Genomic DNA, 22,568 nt, shown 5'->3' with positions numbered 1-22,568 from the left:
GGTAGATAATCTTCTTAGGATTCTGTAGCCTTTGATGTGGACAGCGTACAACACAGCTGGGCTTAGACAGGCTTTGATCAGTCGTAGATATGAATCAACTAAGAAGTATTCTACCTTTGAACAATCTGCTTACTCGTCTCACTCAAAAAACACTTTGGATTGTACACATCAGTAAAACCCAAAATGTACATGAATATGCTAGTTCATTTGACCGTCAATGGTGGACATGTAGCTGGCTAACTTTGACAAATGCATTGCGTTTACTGAATTGGAGCATCGTCATCAGTCGTTTGCTTGGACTAATGCCTATTTTGTCTATAGATATTGAAGAAATGATCGACTTGTGATTCAGTATGACACAGTTGGTGCAGAGGGACAAGCTACTTTGCTTCACTTTTGTACCAAAATATAGTGTGTTCAAAGAAACAGCTATGACAGGAGCAGGAGAAGGAAACAAATGGTTAAATGGTATTATAAAGGGTATTGAGGTGAATTGTGTGTAGAGGACATGTTGACCACAGTGGAAATTATATCACTGATTCTATCCTACTAATAAGACTTGAGAGACTAGCGCTGAAGATTAGGCTGATAATGACTTTGTAATGGGGAAATTTCAGGGACAGCATTACAAGATGTTGCAACCTAAATTGCACATAGAGTTAAGGACAGAGTTAACAACAGGCAACTTTAACAACACTACACTGAGTCTATAATGTGTTTATATTAGGGCTGTACATATCTACTTTGTATATTTTACCCAACTTATGTGTTGTTTGCTCTTTGTTGGTTGTGTCTACTAGTCAAGGTCAAACAGAACACATTAGCCCGATTCTTAAGAGCTGACAATCTCCCAACATCTTGGAGTTAGAACAAACTTGCCTTATAAAGGGTTACCACTAGACAACATGTTGCAGTGTATAATTGCTTATATAGATCGTTTTGACCTATTTGGTGCTGCAGTGCTTCTAAGCCGTAACTTAAGTTTACAGTTTAAAAAAAAAGAAAAGAAAAGCCTGAAAATGTGCCAATTTGTAGCAATTAAAAGCAACCAAGCGAGAGTCTAATGAGCTCAGTGGATGTGCTCCCATGCTGAACATACCTTCTTGTTCACCTTGCTTCTGGCATCAATTAATTGATAGAATAAGAGCTAATAATAGGAATATGATATTTTATAGATATATATGACTTGTATAAAAGACGAAAATGCCTATAAATTACAGAGATACTATAAGATGTAGATAAAGGAGGAGGCCAGATTGCATGAAAAAATAGGGTCCATCCATGAAGGTCTATGAATTAAATAAAGTTATGGTGAGAGGCTCTTGTACATCATATAGGTAATGGATAATGAAGTGAACCAACAGACTCCAATCCCCATCATACTCCCATAATTTGTTTTCCATTGGTTCCCTAGAATTCAATGTAGGCTTAGTAATTAATCTTATTAAATGTGACAAGTTGTGTTGCCATATGATGAGACATGTCCCAGGTATCTCCTCCCCCTTTTCTCTTGTGTCTGTGTAACCAACAAATGTCTGTAGAAGCAGATGGTGGAAAATCGGAGCAAAACAAAGAGACCCTGGATGTGCCTCTTCTAATGTCTATGTGATGAGGATTTATTGGTGTTGGCCTTTACATGAACACAAATTTAGGTTTGAAGATAGAGATCATGAGATACTCAGATGGAGGGATGGACAAATAGGCAGATGGAAAGGGAAATCCTGCAGGTATTCAGAATATGAAATATTGATATAGAAGGTTAGCAAAGATTAATGGGTCCTAGAGGTACACACATACAGGTACACCAAGACATCGGCCTCCAAATGTGTAGTAAAAGCTGCTGGTACATGAGAATTAATATTTTAATAATTGTTAGATGAAAGGACCTATACCTAGATATATGTTATACAAATATAAAGAGATTTAGATTATAGAAACATTGATTGATGGAAAGATATTACATAGATTTATAAGTATACAGATGGATGATACTGAGGAGAAGTCAAAAGAAAGGATAGAGCGATAGATAGTATACTCACATGTATGAAAAGATAAAGAGATAATATGTTGTTAGGTAGTAAGAGAGATACAAAGATTAAAATATCTTTAGATAGTTAGAGAGACAGATATGTAGAAAAGTATGACATAGTCTGAGAGTTGGTTAGATAGACTATATAGATGATGATATTAATATAATTGCAGAATACGCCCCTTTCTGGTATGTTCTATGGGTCTATGGCCCATCAGTATGATGTGAGTGAATATATTCCTCTATAAAGGACCTGACATTATTAATCTTTTTCTATTGACTTCAGTTTAGAAGAAATCACCCAACCAGTGATATTTAAAGCCCTCCCTGGCTCTACAGATTGCTAGTCTATCTCTACATTTCAGTATATACCTTTCTGTATCTGCCTGCATATTTGCAGAATTGTTGATTCATTTTGATAAATTAAGACCGTTGCACATCATAGGAATTGCTGCACATCCTGAAAGAGCAATGGTCACAATCTGACAGGAACATACTTTGCAGAACATTTGACACCTTTTTGTCTCTCCAATGGGCTGTGAAGCTGTTAACATCTTATTAACACAGTGTTACACAATACACATGCACTTGTACGGAGGGCTCCAGCAACACGATATTATGAGTGTTCCAGCACGTTCATTTACACAGGTGGCATCCTTTCCTTCAGTCTAGTGACACTGGGGAGTGGACAGAGGCAGGGGTCATTATAAAATCTATCAAATTTTAAAATGGTACAAAATAATATTCTTGTGATGCCAGCCCCTGTGGATTTTTATCTACCGTACATCAATTGCAGAACTCTGGAAAAAAGATTTATTTTAGGTAGTAACAAATATCTATTCATCATCATGAGTAGAATACAGTACATGGCAACTTGTCATCCTACACCCATAAAAAGCATTCTGAAAACTAATCTGTTACAGATATTGTCAATGGGGGGGGTCATGTATCATTGCTTGTATGCCATTTTCATGGCATACTATGCCACCCTCACGACAAGTGCACAAATTTACTATATCCTGGTGCATTGTGCTCCGGTGGTGGGAATGTCAAGATTGCCACACGATGTGCCCAGTCTTGATAAATCCGCCCAATTATCCATAACATTAGGGTCAAAAGGTGCATCCTAAGAAGCACTGATTGAGCTTCAAAAAAAGCCATGAATGTAAACGAGCAATTTAGGGTTTAAAGGGAACATGTCAGGGTAAAGATCACATGGATAAGATAATGAAAAAAACGGGTTGGTGCAAGAGGCGCCGCCCGTAATTAGGTCCATGCAACACAAATTTCTTAGATTGAAAATTTATTCATAAAGATAATGGACTACGCGTTTTGGGGGTGGTCCACCCCAAAATCAGGTTTGTGAACTGTACTCTGGAGGGAAGAAATTGAGGACCAGCCGTAAGGCCGTGTCTAGTAGATTGGTAAGCCAAGCAGACATTTCACTCCGGAATATTAGCTAATTGTCTGGAATACTAGATACGGCTTTCTTCTGGTCCTCAATTTCTTCCCTCCAGAGTACTATTCACGGACCTGATGAAGGGGGTGGACCACCCCCAAAATGTGTAGTCCATTTTCTTCATGAATAAAATTTCAATCTAAGATATTTGTGTCACATCGACATAATTACGGGCAGCACGTCTTGCACCAAACGTTTTTTTTTTCGTTATCTTATGCATGTAATTTCTCCATCAGGCACAACCCAGTACCAGATTTCGGGAAGACACAGCATACCCAATCTGCATAAACCAAGGCAAGACCTTTGATATCTGCTTTAATGCATAAGACACAAGGTGCCTCAAGCTGAGCAGATATCACAGTCAAAACTTAATCCTCCTAATTACCATATTGCACTAGGTGCACGGCCTGTGTTTTCTTCTATTTTTCAGGGTAAATATCCTTTCTGATCTGAAATACAATATTCTGAGAAAGTCTAAAATATAGTATTGGGAAAAAAATATTCAACTTATATAGTTAAAATTCTTGCTTTTTCCGTTCTAATCGGTGGTCCTTGCAAATAAATCACAAGCATTCTTCTATTATGGAATGACCCACTAGACATAGAGAGCACATAGAGAGTAGAGATTTACATGATTTTGAATGTCATGTTGGTGGAGGTTGAGCAGAAGATTCTTGGGATGGGACATTGATCTAGGGATTTTTTTTGACTGCCATATTTGGAGTCATGGACCTATTGCCATCTGCTAAATCGCTTTGTGGCCTTAACCAATGGGAAACATCATTGCAGGGCATGTAGGTCCACTAGTGAATAACATCTACATGCATTTGGAGACTGTACTGAGGAGAAATACATAGGGAAAAATGACTGTAAAGGCTGATGGAAGGTGGAGGCTGGAGAAAGAGATGGACATGGAAGTCCAGGCAGTTAAAGGGGGGGGGGGGGCATGGGATTTCAGGCAAGATAAGAAGTCACAAAGTGCTGGCTGATTATAGAAGTGGGAATGAAGGTGCAAGTTGGCTAAATATGGGGACATGGACTTGAAGGCTGGAGAAAGGGTTGGTGGGTTCAAACTGTCAAATACGTCTACCACTCTCAGAGCACCATCCACAAGCACAGACATGTAATACCATGCAGCACTACAGACACATAAATGCCAGACTTCTTTCTTACTTTCTTCTTACAGCGGTAGACGTATTTGACAAAGGCTTATTTTAGCCGAAACCTGAGCAACTTCTGTGGGTTGTAGACACCGCTTCATTAAATCTAGGGGTGAGAGCAATGCAAACGTGACCAAACTGCAGCCAAAAATTATGAGAACAGAGAAATGGTCTGTGGTCACCACCTACAGAACCTCCTCCACTTTATAAGGGTTTCCTTGCTAACTTGCACCTGTTGTCTGTTCCATTTGCACAACAGCAGAAGAAATTAATGCACAATCAGTGTTGATTGATAACTGGGCAGGTTGCTTTCACAGAACTGTTATTGACTTGGAACTAAATATTTTACTTTTTGCTATAAATTCCACCGCGGATGGCTGGAAGTTGCAGAAATCTTAACTGGAACATTTCCTTTTAACACAGTTTCTTCCAACACTTCAAAATTCACACTTTTATAGCAAACTAGCCTTACATCAAGGGGTGGGGTTTACAAGAAAATGAGACCAAATTTATCATAGTGTAGAAACTGGGGCAGATTTATCTAGCCCGCCTGCAACACAATTCTGTTGCAATTTGGACCCTACAGAAAGTCTGTCTTAAACAACTTGCACCACATTTATCAAAATATTTCAGACAGTGTTTAGACACATTTGTGCCCCATGAGCCAAAAAGGTATGACTTCGGTAAAAGAGATGTTGTCTAGGGCTAAAGGGACAAAGCCTTAATTGTGATTAAAAGTAAAAACTGCAAAAATGCTGTTTTTTGTGTACCAAGAGGAGGTGCAAAGTTACATTAGATGCTCCTAAACCATAACTTACCTCCGCATGTCAGTTCAGTTCTGGTTTATGGGCATTCGGGCCCGAGGTTTCAGCATGCACACAATGCAGAGCTGCACACATAAAACTCTCTTGTGGGCAATATGCCTTAAACTATGCCACATTGATCATCTAGCATCAAATGCTTTGATACATCTGTCTGTCCAACTTTGCACTCTCTGACTTTCTGATAAAGCTGCCCAACTGTGATATATTTGGTACATCTGTGGACTTGATCTAGGTATAATATTAGAAAGGCTTTGGAAATTTGCCCAAATGTAATTTTCTTCTAATATTCTTAACTGGGGAGCGTGTCCTTGAAGGGGTTTTCTAGATTCCTAAAAAAAAATTACCTTTTCAGGACACACTGCCAAGGGGACCCGGGCCAGAATGAAAAAAAATAATATTGTTATCCCTTGCTGGCTCCCGCATTTCTCCATTACTTCTCAAGAATTTTAGGGGGTCATGGGAACTGTTTTTGCCAACGATGACCTCCATAGACCACAGAATGACATATGAAATGAAGTCTCCTGGAAGATGGAAGAGATGTTCCCAGATCTGTGGAGGCCACTCATTTTGGCCACTGTAAGCAAGGAAAACTGAAGTAACTGAGAAACGTGGGAACTGAGAGCCAAAATGGTGTAACCATGTGGCCCCCAAGGAAACATGTATACTATACTTTTCAGTGAAAGGCCTTACTGTGCCTCCTAATAATTGTGTCATATGTGACACCAAAAGGTCACAGATAACAATACATTCTGAATTAAATACATGTTAATTGTTTTATTGTTCTCTTCTAACACCATTTTCCCCAATCTCAGGCTGGAACATATATTTTAATATAACATTTTCAGCAATTGTATGTTCAGCAAAAAACATTTTCACAGTTCATTGATGTAGCTGTAATACTAAGACTGGGAAATGTGAGATGACGAAAATTTAAGGTCCTGCCACTGACGAAAAGGGAAGCGTCTCCAAAAAAATCACTTTAAAGTGAAGATCAGGGAGAGCAAAGAAGGAGGGTTGTAAGTTTTGGAAATTCATGATTATTTAATATAAATCAGTCTCTGTGCTATTTTAAATTCCAACCATGCAAATCTATAATTTAGAAGTAGTAAAGTGAACAGAAACCCTTCTCTCTAGAGCCGAGACATCTCTGAACTGTTCATACAAGCATACCTGCAAAATTCATTTGTAATTTACTGTTTATCACAGCGGGTTTTGGGGACTTTGAAAAATCTTGCTAGAAAAAGGATTCATTCCTAGGAACTTTCAAGTTTCTTTTATTATTCAAGTACAATTTAGTACAAGCATGCAATTGGTAAAGTTATGTACCATAATGTAAAAGTATACAGCACATATTTAACATATTTAGATTTAATCCTTCTGACACACACTTAATAGAATTTAACATTGGTGTCATTATCTTGTCTACCTGTCCCCTTCTTCTTGCTCAAACGCAGTACTTTTAGTAAAAAAAAAGTAGGATCAGACTACAGAGGGTTTTTATTGTTGTCTCTAATTATGGAGACATTTAGATCTGCATAAGATCTGGAAACAGAACAGAAGGATATGTTTATAAAAGAGAATTTGTACGATTGCTTAATTTTTAAAAATTTTATTTATTATACATGCAGTGGGGCAATAAAATATTGCACAAAGACAGTGTCCTACATTAATTTTTGCTCGTAAAGAGACACTAAGACTTATTTTTAGGGGATCTTCAATGAACAAAAAATATACATTTATTAATATACTTGTCACTAGTGCTCCTACGACCCATCTCCCTGGTCACAGGTGCACCCATGCCCTTCTTCGCTGCTGCGGTCCCTTGACGATTCACTTACCTCGCCGCCATCCAGTGCTGACTCCAGCCGTGCGGTGCATGCACCCCCGCCTCGTAGGGCGTGTGCACGCCGGCTTCCACAAAATTAAAGGGCTAGCGCACAATTCTATTTAAATTCCAGCCCCTTCCTGTGTCCCCTGATGAATCTTTGTGCCTCATAGCCTTAGAGAAAGCTTTCCTGATGCCCTGTGCGATTATCCTGATTTCCCGTTGTGACCTTGATTCCGTTCCTGACCTGGCTCCTGTGCTGCCCGTCCTGACCTTTCCGCTATGTCCCTGACTCTGATCCTGTGTGTTCCTGTCTTGACCTTCTTCCACGCTTCTGCCTCACGATTCTGTTCTTCGCCTTGGCTGCCACCATGGACAAAGTCGCACCTGTGGAACGACATGGTGGTACCACGCCTCAGCAAGTCCAACCCGCTTTATAGTGGGCTCTGGTGAAAACCTGGTGCCACTTAGACTCCGGTCCCAGGTGTCACCTTACATCATCGTCCGCGGTGGTCAAGAGGATCCACTACCAATGATCCTAACAAAATTGTAGTCATGCCCTCACATGAATCAGCATAAACATCTGAATTCCATTAAGAAAGTCTTGTGAATCCTATTTCCATGTACAACAATCTATGGTACATTTACCAATCCCAGTAATTACAAAAAGCAACATTTTTTTATTTTAAGGACCATCATGTCAACAACTCCTCTAACATCCTTATTACTCGACAAATTCTGAATTTCATGCTGAATTTCTTGTAACTCCATTTCTATTAGAATCATTTGCCAATGTCTCATGTTTAGCACCTTCGTGATTGCTTTTTTTCCAGGTAACAATGACTGCTGCTCGGTTTTATTTTTAGGGGAGGCCTTATATTTCTAAGCTTGAAAGAAATCACACTAGGTTTTATTTTCGGAGATGTCTTTTTTTCAGAAACACAGGGTAATTTTCAAGTGTTGAAACTAGACTTTTTGTCCTTTTAGAATCCTAAATAATTAAGAGATGTAATTTTTAAAACGAACAGTCCCAGAAAGCAGCAGATGCATGTGACTGAAGATCACTTCCACATACTATGAGTGTGGTAAATCGCTGCATGTGATTGTGTTGATCAAAAGAGCAAAGCAATGTTCCATGGGAGTTGCCAGTGAGGAGTGCTTTCCCCTCACCCTACTTCAAATAGGAGGATTATGGGTGCTTTTTAATTTGAAATAGACACATGATGGAGCAGTTTTAGTTTTTTGAGGGTGAAGGGTGGGGGGACCACTTCTCTCTGGCCACTCCCATGGGACATGGGTCACTGCTCTGCACAGAGGAGGGTAAACTTTCATCCAACTTTTCTTTTTATCAGAAAAAGCTAGTTATATTATTTTTAAAAAACACCTTAGCGATGTGCACACTATTCTGGGGACATGGGGGAGTCCGAAAAACAGGTTCCTTTTAACCCAATCTGATCCTCTCATTAAAAAGATGAGGGATACTTTGATAAAGTATTTGCCAAAAAATAATGTTTCTACCTCATTGATTTTATTTGGCTTGTTGATGAGAATCCAAATTAAAAATAAACCCAACCTTATGGTAGCAGGGTTCTCTGCCTTTGCTTTGGTTCTTGGAGGTTGCCATTCTCTAATAAACTATTTTCAAGGTCATTTATCTTTGGCTATTTTTTCTTTTTTATATTTATGACTTTTTTGGGTGAATGTGCATATATGCAACAGACTTTTGTGACTTTTCTACTCGTCTAGCAAAGTTAGCAATGCTAATTTTTTTGTGTTGCATCTGATATATCTTTAGAATCCAGATGTGGGTGCATAAAAAAAGTTGCAGTTTTGGCACAAATTGTGGTAAAATGGCACACACTTGATGCAAATAAACTCCAGGTGTAGGCAAAAGTTTAGAAGGAGTTTGCAGAAGAATCTGGGACTTTTTAAAAAGAAGGCACATGTCTGATATATCACCCTCTAAGATATGTAAATAAAACAAGTCAACACCCCAGGACAAGCAAAAATAATAAACATATTTTGGACTATTAGTTTTTTCAAACTTTGTTCAAAGTTTAGGTACTCTTTAACCCTAGAAAGATGCAGTTCTCCTTAAAGGGAACCTATCAGCAGAAATTAACCTAATATACCATTACCAGTAAGTAAGTATCAAAACACCTTTCAAAAGAGACGGTTTGTGATGACTCTGAACATAAGGGCGTTATACATAGCAAATGAGCCATTCTGAGGTAGGAAGAGATTGACTTCAGTACTAATCTTTATGTCTCCTTGACTTTATACAACCAATTTACACTTAAAAGTTGATTCTATGGAGTATGTCACCACACTGAGCCATGAAAGAAATGTAATCTCAAAGACATTAGGATGCATGACAAGATACTGTGAGTGGTTTATTAGATCAGTTTCTGCTGACAGGTTTCCTTTAAGATTTTTCTCAAGCGCTGAGCTTTAAATCTCAATCTAAAATGTGTTAGACAGACCTCCTTTAACAGATGAAGCCGTATGTGTGTGGTTTTTGAACCTCTCACTTTGTGCAGACAACATGGTTATTTATTAATCACTACAACCCGAATTTCACGTTGAGTCTTTTTTCTGATCTTTGTTACTGCAGCATATTGGCAGCGATGGCATTTTTTTTTTATTATTGGCATTAAAAAGAAAGAACATTGAAACCTCTTGGAACTAAATTGTTTCTGATCTTTTTATCTGTAGTCTAAATACAGATGTGGCAAGATGACTGCTTAGTGTTGGTTAGGCTGCCCAAAGTTTCAATCAAAATGAAATTGTGGAATTCTAGCATAAGATGTATCAATTTACAGAGGACTCATCTAGAGTAAAGTATGTATAGAGCTCCTTTTCCATTGACAGGTTAGATGTATATGAACCATATGGTCATTGTATGGATGGTACCTGATCTATATGAGGAGGAAATAGCTTTGTAATCAAAATAATTAATATGTCATCTCATATTGACTTTTACACTTAAAAAGGAACTGCAATTGGAAGATATGGTCAAATGATAATAAGCACTAAACATTTACTTATTCTGATCGTACAGTATGTCACTTACAGATACAGGGACTCTGCAGAAAGCTATAAAGAGTCTGTACATGGGCCATTGGGGACAGCAGAGTGGGTTAGAAAAATAAATGAACATATTCCTCACTGCATCCATTAAAAGCTGAAGTAACGTATGTACTCAAGTACAAGCCAGCCCAGGTATAAGCCGAGGCCCCTAATTTTACCACCAAAACATGGGAAAACCTATTGACTCAAGTATAAGCCGAGGGTGAGAATTGCATTGGTCACAGCCTCCCAGTATATAGCCAGCAAGCCCCGAGTAGTATACAGCCAGCCCCCTTTAGTAGCCAGACAAGCCCCCTTTAGTAGCCAGTACAAGGACTCTGCAGAAAGCTATAAAGGGTCTGTACATGGGCCCTTGGGGACAGCAGAGTGGGTTAGAAAAATAAATGAACATATTCCTCTCTGCACCCATTAAAAGCTGAAGTACATCAGTGCTTCTAACACACAAGACACAGCCATTCCCTTGCTGAGGTTGGTCAATGCTGCAGCCAGTGATTGGCTGAGCAGATATTTCCAAACACTTTCTGTGTGTCAAGAAATGTCCGGAAAATTCCGGTCTCCTTGTGTGTTTTTTCTTTCTTTCCTTCTCTCTTTCTTTCCTTCTCTCTTTCTTTCCTTCTCTCTTTCTTTCTTTCTTTCTTTCTTTCTTTCTTTCTTTCTTTCTTTCTTTCTTTCTTTCCTTCTTTCTTTCTTTCTTTCTTTCTTTCTTTCTTTCCTTCTCTCTTTCTTTCTTTCTTTCCTTCTCTCTTTCTTTCTTTCTTTCTTTCTTTCCTTCTCTCTTTCTTTCTTTCTTTCTTTCTCTCTCTCTTTCTTTCTTTCTCTCTCTCTCTCTTTCTTTCTTTTCCATTCTGTCTGAAACAGTTGCTATCTGTAATTGTTACATACCTGTAATGGCCTTGTTTTGAGTGATTATTTGTCACCTCACTGTCTTATAACTGTGTGTCTAGTTCTTATACTTTCAATAATAAAAGTTAAAATATGAATAACAAAAACATGTCCAGAAAGTACAAGCCATTGGGGACAACAGTACAGAAGTAACATGGGGATCATTAAATCACTTTAGATCCATTTAGAAATACCATGTTTCCTTCCAAAAATCCCTTTAATAGAAGCACCTTCATGTAGTGAAAGAATATATTTCCAGGAACCACCTTTTAACAACCTACATGAAATACTGCATACATCACCACTGGGGAAATATCAATAAGTTGAATTAATGACCACTTTGCATAGTACCAGGACATGTCCTTGCAACAATATTGGTAAATCTGCCTCATGTGCATTCAAATCGTCCTAAGATATAACGTGATTTATCTGGAAACTTTAATTGGTAGAAAGGCCTGAATGTACACGGGATGTTATACCTGCCATGAGGGACCTCAATGGATTGATAGTAATTGCTGTATCAGTTACTTTTATATTAAGTGTTCATTCATTGCTGTATACTGCAATAAGGAAGTATTGCTGCAAATTGCAAAAATAAAACTAAAACTGAGTGGAGAATTCTTCTTGTCAACTAATCCCCTTACAATTTTCCATTCTAACTAATGGACTGAAAGACAGAAATACAGAAAGAAAAAAGTGACATCTCTTCCTAGTTAACCCTCATCGGTGTCAATAATAATTAACAGGCAAAACACTACCAGCTGATGCAGAAAGCAAAAAATAACAGAAGCAGCAGAAGTCAGCAACAGTATCGGCAAGCAGAAAGCAGAACATAATTGTGGAGTGAATTGAAATTACCCAGGGGCTGAACTGGCATGAAACATTAGGGGCAAGTATATGAGTGCCCCGGTGTAGCTGCATTATCTTAGATATGTTATACTTGCTGCTTTAATTCCATTGTTATCAGATTAAGTAGAGTTAGCAAATTCTGTATATATATATGTATATATGTCTTTAGGCCCAGTGTTCTTGGTGTCACATCCACCTAGGCTTGAATTCATAGGGATGCCTAATTTATAATTGTATAATAGGCTTGAAGCATTTAGACTGAACTAGATCTTCTACAGCATTAAATAAAAAAATAGAGTACCAGTCCTACAGGTGGAACTTATAATGCATATTTGGAAAGCAATAAAGATTTATCTCAATAATTAACAACTTTATCCTTTAAAAATTGTATTCAAGCTTCTGATTGCAGATCTGTTAACCCCTTCGCGTCAAAGCGTTTTCCGTTAATTTTTTGCTCCCCACCTGTCTGAGATCAATATAACATCAGCCCTATTTCCTACAAGTCTCAGAATGCCTCTGACAAAGGACACTATGCTGGAGGCCTGATTTCCAATGTATAGCAGCAATCTGTTATGGGGCATGAGTAGGATATCACATCACCCAGTAGCTTCCTGACCTAATTGTGTGGTCTGCATAAGGAAAATTGTAGCTGGATAAAGCCAAGAGGAAAAATAAAATTCTGTGATAATCATCATAGCTATACCTAATGGACTAATTACCCCATTGGTACAATATACGCAAAAATTGTTTAGGTGACACCGTATTTTCTTCATTTTTTGAACCCAGAATAAATACTGTAATGTTGTATCCCACCAATTAATTTCATAATATACATAAATAAATTATTTTATAATGTATATACTTTCCTCCCCCTGGTGATCCGGTACAGTGCTGCGCCTCCCGTCACTGCTGGTTTCTGTTTGTATACAGTTGCTCAGCTGTGACATCACAGTTATAGCTGTCCCTGATCCAGTTCCTGGCAACAGCGTATGCAAGGCTTAAAGGGGTTATGCCATGAACCTATTTAATTTACAACTCTCAAAATGATTAAAATATTCATAGTTTATACGGTTTATTATAGTTTATTATTCAGATAATAACATACAAGTAATGGTTAACTTGAGTAAAATATCCCTTGTATTTGCTTCCTTGATGTTTGCTCGAGCCCTATTCTGTGTCACACAGAAGTAAATGTGGGTGCATACCCAGCAGTGAGTGAGGCAGTTTTACCACAAGTCCCATAATGCTTTGTAACTACATCTAGCACTACATTGTTTAGCCCAGCAGTACATCACTGTGCAACATCCACCACCGGGGCTAGCCTTTTCTTGGGGCCTGGAGACAGCCGGGGCCCAGAATACCGGAGTGGCTGGCGGTTGGGGCCTAGGCACGCTAGTGTCACGGTGCTTGGTATGGGGACCAGAGGGCTGTCCTACAGCCTAGCAGATCTCCAGCAGGTGGTGTATGCAAGAAATGATATAGAGGGAGAGGCTGATGTACTGGTTCTCCCTGGGGCAACCCTTAGAGTCTGTAGTGTGTGTCCCTGGTAGATAGATGGGGCGCCCTTGATGGTGATACAGCTTTTCACAGGGGACTCAATGTGATTACATCACTGACATCAAGGGATCTCCTGGCATTTAGGGGCCCTGCGCTCAGTATGAGGGCTATTTTTAGGGGCATGATTATATTAGTTCCATCACCAGGATCTTGCAGATGACACTGTGCGCAGGAATTCACAATACTGTCATACACCACACAGAGGGACGCACTCATGTATGACATAATCACATATACAATACATTGATTGTATGAACACACTGATGTAACATACATACTCACATATACATACACAAAAACGTGCCATGCTTCTGAAATTAGCAGAATGGATCCATGATATAACTTTTATTCCCTCCCTTCTTCTCCATGTGCCGACTGCAGAGTTGTCATATCATGCAACTCAGTGTAATGGCAGCTCCAAGGAATTATGGGGGAGGTGTTAACTAGAGATGAGCGAACACTAAAATGCTCGGGTACTCGTTATTCGAGACGAACTTTTCCCGATGCTCGAGTGCTCGTCTCGAATAACGAACCCCATTGAAGTCAATGGGAGACTCGAGCATTTTTCAAGGGGACCAAGGCTCTGCACAGGGAAGCTTGGCCAAACACCTGGGAACCTCAGAAAAGGATGGAAACACCACGGAAATGGACAGGAAACAGCAGGGGCAGCATGCATGGATGCCTCTGAGGCTGCTTAAACGCACCATTATGCCAAAATTATGGGCAACAGCATGGCCATGACAGAGTGACAGAATGAAGCTAGATAGCATCTAAAACATGCAATAATTGACCCTGACACTATAGGGGACGGCATGCAGAGGCAGCGGCAGCAGGCTAGAGAGTGTCATGGCGACATACCCTAAATGGACTCAGGCTTCAAACCAATGGGTGGCAGAGAGGAACCAAAGGAGGTGAGCAAGAAGTGCTCAAATAATATCGGTACATGATAAAAGTTTGCCAGTATATTTTGTGGATTACACAGCAGGGTGGCGACAAAGTTAACATGGAAGCCATGAAAACAACCCAAAATTCTGCCTGACACAGCTCGTTTGATAAGGGGACCATGTATGGAGGCAGTGAACTAGTAGTAGATTAAAGGTGCTGCAGTTAAAACTATGTTAGTTGGATCTTGGCATGGAGCTGGCGCTCCGCTGCCAGGCGAGCTTTCGCCAATCCAAGCCCCTGTCTCTAGGCTACTCCCCAAACAGCACTTTTGTATAAGATCAAGTGTAGTAGCGTTCTTATAAGTTTAGGATATGCCGGGTGAGGGGAATGTAAACAGATACGCAAGAAGCGCATGATGCGCATGGAGCTGGCGCTCCGCTGCCAGGCGAGCTTTCGCCAATCCAAGCCCCTGTCTCTAGGCTACTCCCCAAACAGCACTTTTGTATAAGATCAAGTGTAGTAGCGTTCTTATAAGTTTAGGATATGCCGGGTGAGGGGAATGTAAACAGATGCGCAAGAAGCGCATGATGCGCATGGAGCTGGCGCTCCGCTGCCAGGCGAGCTTTCGCAAATCCAAGCCCCTGTCTCTAGGCTACTCCCCAAACAGCACTTTTGTATAAGATCAAGTGTAGTAGCGTTCTTATAAGTTTAGGATATGCCGGGTGAGGGGAATGTAAACAGATGCGCAAGAAGCGCATGATGCGCATGGAGCTGGCGCTCCGCTGCCAGGCGAGCTTTCGCAAATCCAAGCCCCTGTCTCTAGGCTACTCCCCAAACAGCACTTTTGTATAAGATCAAGTGTAGTAGCGTTCTTATAAGTTTAGGATATGGCGGGTGAGGGGAATGTAAACAGATGCGCAAGAAGCGCTGAAATAATATCCCTAAATGGTAAAAGTTTGCAAGTATATTTTGTGGATTACACAGCAGGGTGGCGACAAAGTTAACAACTTTGATGTGGAATCCATGAAAACAACCCAAATTTCTGCCTGACACACCTCGTTTGATAAAGGGACGATGTATGGAGGCAGCTATATGGACGACTTTTGGAGGTAGCAATGGAGACAACGTGTGGAGGCTGCTATGGAGACAATTTAATTTGGATAGTGCCTGTATGTGGCAGTCCCAAACATTTTTCAAACCAGAGGAGCAGGTAGGTGGCCCTCCAGTAAAATGGGATAGATTGAGTGCCTGTATGTGGCAGTCCCAAAAATTGTTCAAACCAGAGGAGCAGGTAGGTGGCCCTCCAGTAAAATGGAATAGATTGAGTGCCTGTATGTGGCAGTCCCAAAAATTGTTCAAACCAGAGGAGCAGGTAGGTGGCCCTGCAGTAAAATGGAATAGATTGAGTGCCTGTATGTGGCAGTCCCAAAAATGTTTCAAACCAGAGGAGCAGGTAGGTGGCCCTCCAGTAAAATGGGATAGATTGAGTGCCTGTATGTGGCAGTCCCAAAAATGTTTCAAACCAGAGGAGCAGGTAGGTGGCCCTCCAGTAAAATGGAATAGATTGAGTGCCTGTATGTGGCAGTCCCAAAAATTGTTCAAACCAGAGGAGCAGGTAGGTGGCCCTGCAGTAAAATGGAATAGATTGAGTGCCTGTATGTGGCAGTCCCAAAAATTCTTCAAACCAGAGGAGCAGGTAGGTGGCCCTCCAGTAAAATGGAATAGATTGAGTGCCTGTATGTGGCAGTCCCAAAAATTCTTCAAACCAGAGGAGCAGGTAGGTGGCCCTGCAGTAAAATGGAATAGATTGAGTGCCTGTATGTGGCAGTCCCAAAAATTCTTCAAACCAGAGGAGCAGGTAGGTGGCCCTCCAGTAAAATGGAATAGATTGAGTGCCTGTATGTGGCAGTCCCAAAAATTCTTCAAACCAGAGGAGCAGGTAGGTGGCCCTGCAGTAAAATGGAATAGATTGAGTGCCTGTATGTGGCAGTCCCAAAAATGTTTCAAACCAGAGGAGCAGGTAGGTGGCCCTCCAGTAAAATGGAATAGATTGAGTGCCTGTATGTGGCAGTCCCAAAAATTCTTCAAACCAGAGGAGCAGGTAGGTGGCCCTCCAGTAAAATGGAATAGATTGAGTGCCTGTATGTGGCAGTCCCAAAAATTGTTCAAACCAGAGGACCGGGTAGGTGGCCCTCCAGAAAAATGGAATAGATTGAGTGCCTGTATGTGGCACTCACAAAAATTGTTTCAAACAGAGGACCGGGTAGGTGGCCCTCCAGAAAAATTAAATGCATGAAGTATAGCAAGAGCCAGTGGGCCCTGTCAAAAAATAGCCATTTTCCTCTGCTTTACTGTACAAAGAGGAGGAGAAGGAGGAAAATGAGGAGGAGGAGGAGGAGTGGATCAATTATTCAGGTTGAGCTTCCTTCACCTGGTGGAGATTGGAAATTCTGAGAAATCCAGCCTTTATTCATTTTAATAAGCGTCAGCCTGTCAGCGCTGTCAGTCGACAGGCGTGTACGCTTATCGGTGATGATGCCACCAGCTGCACTGAAAACCCGCTCGGACAAGACGCTAGCGGCAGGGCAGGCAAGAACCTCCAAGGCGTACAGCGCCAGTTCGTGCCACATGTCCAGCTTTGAAACCCAGTAGTTGTAGGGAGCTGTGTGATCATTTAGGACGATGGTATGGTCAGCTACGTACTCCCTCACCATCTTTCTGTAAAGATCAGCCCTACTCTGCCGAGACTGGGGACAGGTGACAGTGTCTTGCTGGGGTGACATAAAGCTGGCAAAAGCCTTGTAAAGCGTACCCTTGCCAGTGCTGGACAAGCTGCCTGCTCGCCTACTCTCCCTCGCTACTTGTCCCGCAGAACTACGCACTCTGCCGCTAGCGCTGTCAGAAGGGAAATACTGTTTCAGCTTGTGCACCAGGGCCTGCTGGTATTCATGCATTCTCACACTCCTTTCCTCTGCAGGGATGAGAGTGGCAAGATTTTGCTTGTACCGTGGGTCCAGGAGAGTGAACACCCAGTAATCGGTGCTGGAATAAATTCTTTGAACGCGAGGGTCACGGGATAGGCAGCCTAGCATGAAATCTGCCATATGCGCCAGAGTACCAACGCGTAAGAATTCACTCCCCTCACTGGCCTGACTGTCCATTTCCTCCTCCTCCAACTCCTCCAACTCCTCTTCTTCTGCCCATACACGCTGAACAGTGAAGGACTCAACAATGGTCCCCTCTTGTGTCTCGCCAACATTCTCCTCCTCTTCCTCCTCATCCTCCTCCACCTCCACCTCCTCCGATATGCGCTGAGAAACAGACCTCAGGGTGCTTTGGCTATCAACAAGGGAATATTCTTCCCCCGTCTCTTGTGACGAGCGCAAAGCTTCCGACTTCATGCTGACCAGAGAGTTTTTCAACAGGCCAAGCAGCGGGATGGTGAGGCTGATGATGGCGGCATCGCCACTGACCATCTGTGTTGACTCCTCAAAGTTACTCAGCACCTGACAGATATCAGACATCCACGTCCACTCCTCATTGTAGACTTGAGGAAGCTGACTGACCTGACTACCAGTTCTGGTGGAAGTTGACATCTGGCAGTCTACAATCGCTCTGCGCTGCTGGTAAACTCTGGATAACATGGTCAGTGTTGAATTCCACCTCGTGGGCACGTCGCACAACAGTCGGTGAGCGGGCAGTTGGAGGCGGCGCTGCGCTGCCCTGAGAGTGGCAGCATCTGGGCTGGACTTCCTGAAATGCGCACAGATGCGGCGCACCTTCGTGAGCAAATCAGACAGATTGGGGTATGTCTTGAGGAAACGCTGCACTATCAGATTTAACACATGGGCCAGGCATGGCACATGTGTCAGTCTGCCGAGTTGCAGAGCCGCCACCAGGTTACGGCCGTTGTCACACACAACCATTCCCGGCTTGAGGTTCAGCGGTGCCAGCCACAGATCAGTCTGCGCCGTGATGCCCTGTAATAGCTCTTGGGCGGTGTGCCTTTTGTCGCCTAGGCTCAGCAGTTTGAGCACCGCCTGCTGTCGCTTAGCGACGGCACTGCTGCTGTGCCTAGAGCTACCGACTGATGGCGCCGTGCCCACGGATGGTAGTTCGGAGGAGGAGGTGGAGGAGGGGTGGGAGGAGGAGGAGGCATAGTAGGCCTGAAACACCTGGACCGAGGTAGGCCCCGCAATCCTCGGCGTCGGCAGTATATGAGCAGCCCCAGGGTCAGTCTCGGTCCCAGCCTCCACCAAGTTAACCCAATGTGCCGTCAGCGATATATAGTGGCCCTGCCCGGCAGCACTCGTCCACGTGTCCGTGGTCAGGTGGACCTTGTCAGAAACGGCGTTGGTCAGGGCACGGATGATGTTGTCTGACACGTGCTGGTGCAGGGCTGGGACGGCACATCGGGAAAAGTAGTGGCGGCTGGGGACCGAATACCGAGGGGCGGCCGCCGCCATGAGGTTGCGAAAGGCCTCGGTCTCTACTAGCCTATAGGGCAGCATCTCCAGGCTAAGCAATCTGGAGATGTGCACATTAAGGGCTTGGGCGTGCGGGTGGGTTGCACTATATTTGCGTTTCCGCTCCAGCGTCTGGGGTATGGAGAGCTGAACGCTGGTGGATGCTGTGGAGGATCGTGGAGGCGACGATGGGGTTTTTGGGCCAGGGTCCTGGGCAGGGGGCTGACTAGCAGCTGACACAGGGGAAGGAGCAGTGGTGTGCACGGCCGGAGGTGAACGGGCTTGTTGCCACTGAGTGGGGTGCTTAGCATTCATATGCCTGCGCATACTGGTGGTAGTTAAGCTAGTAGTGGTGGAACCCCTGCTGAGCCTGGTTTGGCAAATGTTGCACACCACAGTCCGTCGGTCATCCGGTGTTTCCTTAAAGAACCTCCACACTTCTGAAGATCTAGCCCTCGCCGCAAGAGCCCTCACCACGGGAGCTTCACTAGTTGACAGTGGCGCTGATGCACCAGCTCTGGCCCTGCCTCTCCGTCTGGCCCCACCACTGCCTCTTCCAACCTGTTCAGGTCGAGGACTCTCCTCCGTCTCAGAAGCACTGTGTTCACCCGGCCTCTCAACCCAGCTTGGGTCTGTCACCTCATCATCCTCCGATCCCTCAGTCTGCTCCCCCCTCGGACTTCCTGCCCTGACAACAACTTCCCCACTGTCTGACAACCGTGTCTCCTCATCGTCGGACACCTCTTTACACACTTCCACTACGTCAAGAAGGTCATCATCACCCACAGACTGTGACTGGTGGAAAACCTGGGCATCGGAAAATTGCTCAGCAGCAACCGGACAAGTGGTTTGTGACTGTGGGAAGGGTCCAGAAAACAGTTCCTCAGAGTATGCCGGTTCAAATGGCAAATTTTCCTGGGAGGGGGCAGACTGGGGGGGAGGAGGCTGAGGTGCAGGAGCTGGAGGAGTGGGGATTTCGGTGACATGGGTGGACTGCGTGGAAGACTGACTGGTGGTGGACAAATTGCTCGAAGCATTGTCAGCAATCCACGACATCACCTGTTCGCACTGTTCTGGCCTCAACAGTGCTCTACCACGAGTCCCAGTAACTTCAGACATGAACCTAGGGAGTGTAGCTCTGCGGCGTTCCCCTGCTCCCTCATCAGCAGGTGGTGTCTCACCCCGCCCAGGACCACGGCCTCTGACCCCTGCAGTAGTTGGACGCCCACGTCCCCGCCCTCGTCCTCTACCCCTAGCCCTGGGGTTAAACATTTTTAAAATGAGAGTTATAACTTTTTTTTTTTTTTTACTTTTTTTTTTTTTTTTGTGTGTTTTTTTGTGTTTTTTGTTTTTTTTTGTGTTTTTTGTTTTTTTTTGAGTTTTTAGAACCAAACAATCCTATCCTATTGCTATGGCTATTTTCTAGCCAAGTATCAAAGGAAGCACACTACTATGCCAGATGAGATGACACTGAGTTATTGCCTAATAGAAATCCAACCCCTACTGAATTTTGCCACTTCAGCCTTTGCTATGGATATGTGCGCCACTAAGCGCAGAACACAGCGGTCGCAAGTCTCACTACAAATTGCTCAGAATTGGCAAGTACATGCACTGCAGAAACTACAGCCACCAGCAGATCAACCAGAAATCAAATATATAGAACGCTACTGTAGGCTTCAAGAAGCTATTTGTATTCTCCTATGGCTATTTTCTAGCCAAGTATCAAAGGAAGCACACTACTATGCCAGATGAGATGACACTGAGTTATTGCCTAATAGAAATCCAACCCCTACTGAATTTTCCCACTTCAGCCTTTGCTATGGATATGTGCGCCACTAAGCGCAGAACACAGCGGTCGCAAGTCTCACTACAAATTGCTCAGAATTGGCAAGTACATGCACTGCAGAAACTACAGCCACCAGCAGATCAACCAGAAATCAAATATATAGAACGCTACTGTAGGCTTCAAGAAGCTATTTGTATTCTCCTATGGCTATTTTCTAGCCAAGTATCAAAGGAAGCACACTACTATGCCAGATGAGATGACACTGAGTTATTGCCTAATAGAAATCCAACCCCTACTGAATTTTGCCACTTCAGCCTTTGCTATGGATATGTGCGCCACTAAGCGCAGAACACAGCGGTCGCAAGTCTCACTACAAATTGCTCAGAATTGGCAAGTACATGCACTGCAGAAACTACAGCCACCAGCAGATCAACCAGAAATCAAATATATAGAACGCTACTGTAGGCTTCAAGAAGCTATTTGTATTCTCCTATGGCTATTTTCTAGCCAAGTATCAAAGGAAGCACACTACTATGCCAGATGAGATGACACTGAGTTATTGCCTAATAGAAATCCAACCCCTACTGAATTTTGCCACTTCAGCCTTTGCTATGGATATGTGTGCCACTAAGAGCTAAACACAACGGTAGCAAGTCCCCCTGCTAATTCCTCACAAAATGGTAAAAGATGCAAATTAAAATAAAAAAAGTAGAACGTTATTGTAGCCCTAAGAAGGGCTGTTGGGTTCTTTGAGAATCACTCCTGCCTAACAGTAAGCTAATAGAACACCCTAACGCTTTCCCTGACCAGCAGCAGCTCTCTCCCTAGCGGCATCCAGAGACAGAATGATCCGAGCAGCGCGGCCAGCGGCTAGTCTATCCCAGGGTCACCTGATCTGGCCAGCCAACCACTGCTATCGACGTGTAAGGGTACCACGTCATGCTGGGTGGAGTGCAGAGTCTCCTGGCTTGTGATTGGCTCTGTTTCTGGCCGCCAAAAAGCAAAACGGCGGGAGCTGCCATTTTCTCGAGCGGGCAAAGTATTCGTCCGAGCAACGAGCAGTTTCGAGTACCCTAATGCTCGACCGAGCATCAAGCTCGGACGAGCATGTTCGCTCATCTCTAGTGTTAACCCATAAGATCCTGCAGTACTGCTGGATCTAACACAGGGGCAGAGGGAGCACTGCTAAGAGGTAACCTTGGATTATACATCTATCTTTTTCATTTTTGCTTTGTGGACTTTCCCTAGCATTAGTCATTAGACTCTGCAGGGAACCTATACTGTATATTTAGCATAATGACAGCCCCTGCAGCACTAACCATACCTGCCATTATTGCCTCCTTGCAATGCAGCCTCTGCCATTCCTCCTGCTCCAGCACAGCTGCTCTTGCTGGGTTGAGCCTGTGCTGGCAGCCTCTGCCTCTTCTCTCTTGTCCTGGCTGAGGTGTGTGATGGGGTGGGCAGTGCAGGACACAGCAGTCCTGATGTCTGTGATAACGGGCTGACTGCTCCAGCGCCCTGGCTGGCCTGCCCACACTGTGGAGCAGTGCTGGCTCTGCTACATCAAAGACAGGATACAGCATGCAGCCTCTCACAGCCTGGCAAAGGAGAAGGGACACCTGATTGGATGTGACAGTGATTGAAGATGGAGAGGAGTGATGCGGCCAGCAGGCGGAGGAATCCTCAGTGTACAAGAAGCTGCAGGAGATGAATCCTCTGCGCATGTTCGGCCAGCAGAGGAAAACAAGAGGACAGT

At 43.2% G+C, this 22,568-nt stretch overlaps 1 protein-coding gene across 2 annotated transcripts in view; it reads left to right on the top strand.

Annotated features, from left to right (window-relative positions):
• Positions 1-22,568, top strand: part of CACNA1I (calcium voltage-gated channel subunit alpha1 I) — a 510,641-nt gene that overhangs the window by 1,226 nt on the left and 486,847 nt on the right. The window lies entirely within an intron of this gene.

The sequence above is a fragment of the Engystomops pustulosus genome, chromosome 10, assembly GCF_040894005.1.
Source record: "Engystomops pustulosus chromosome 10, aEngPut4.maternal, whole genome shotgun sequence".
Classification (NCBI taxonomy): Eukaryota; Metazoa; Chordata; class Amphibia; order Anura; family Leptodactylidae; genus Engystomops; species Engystomops pustulosus.
The sequence above is the reverse complement of the archived record's forward strand: the minus strand, read 5'-3'. Positions and strand labels throughout refer to the sequence as shown.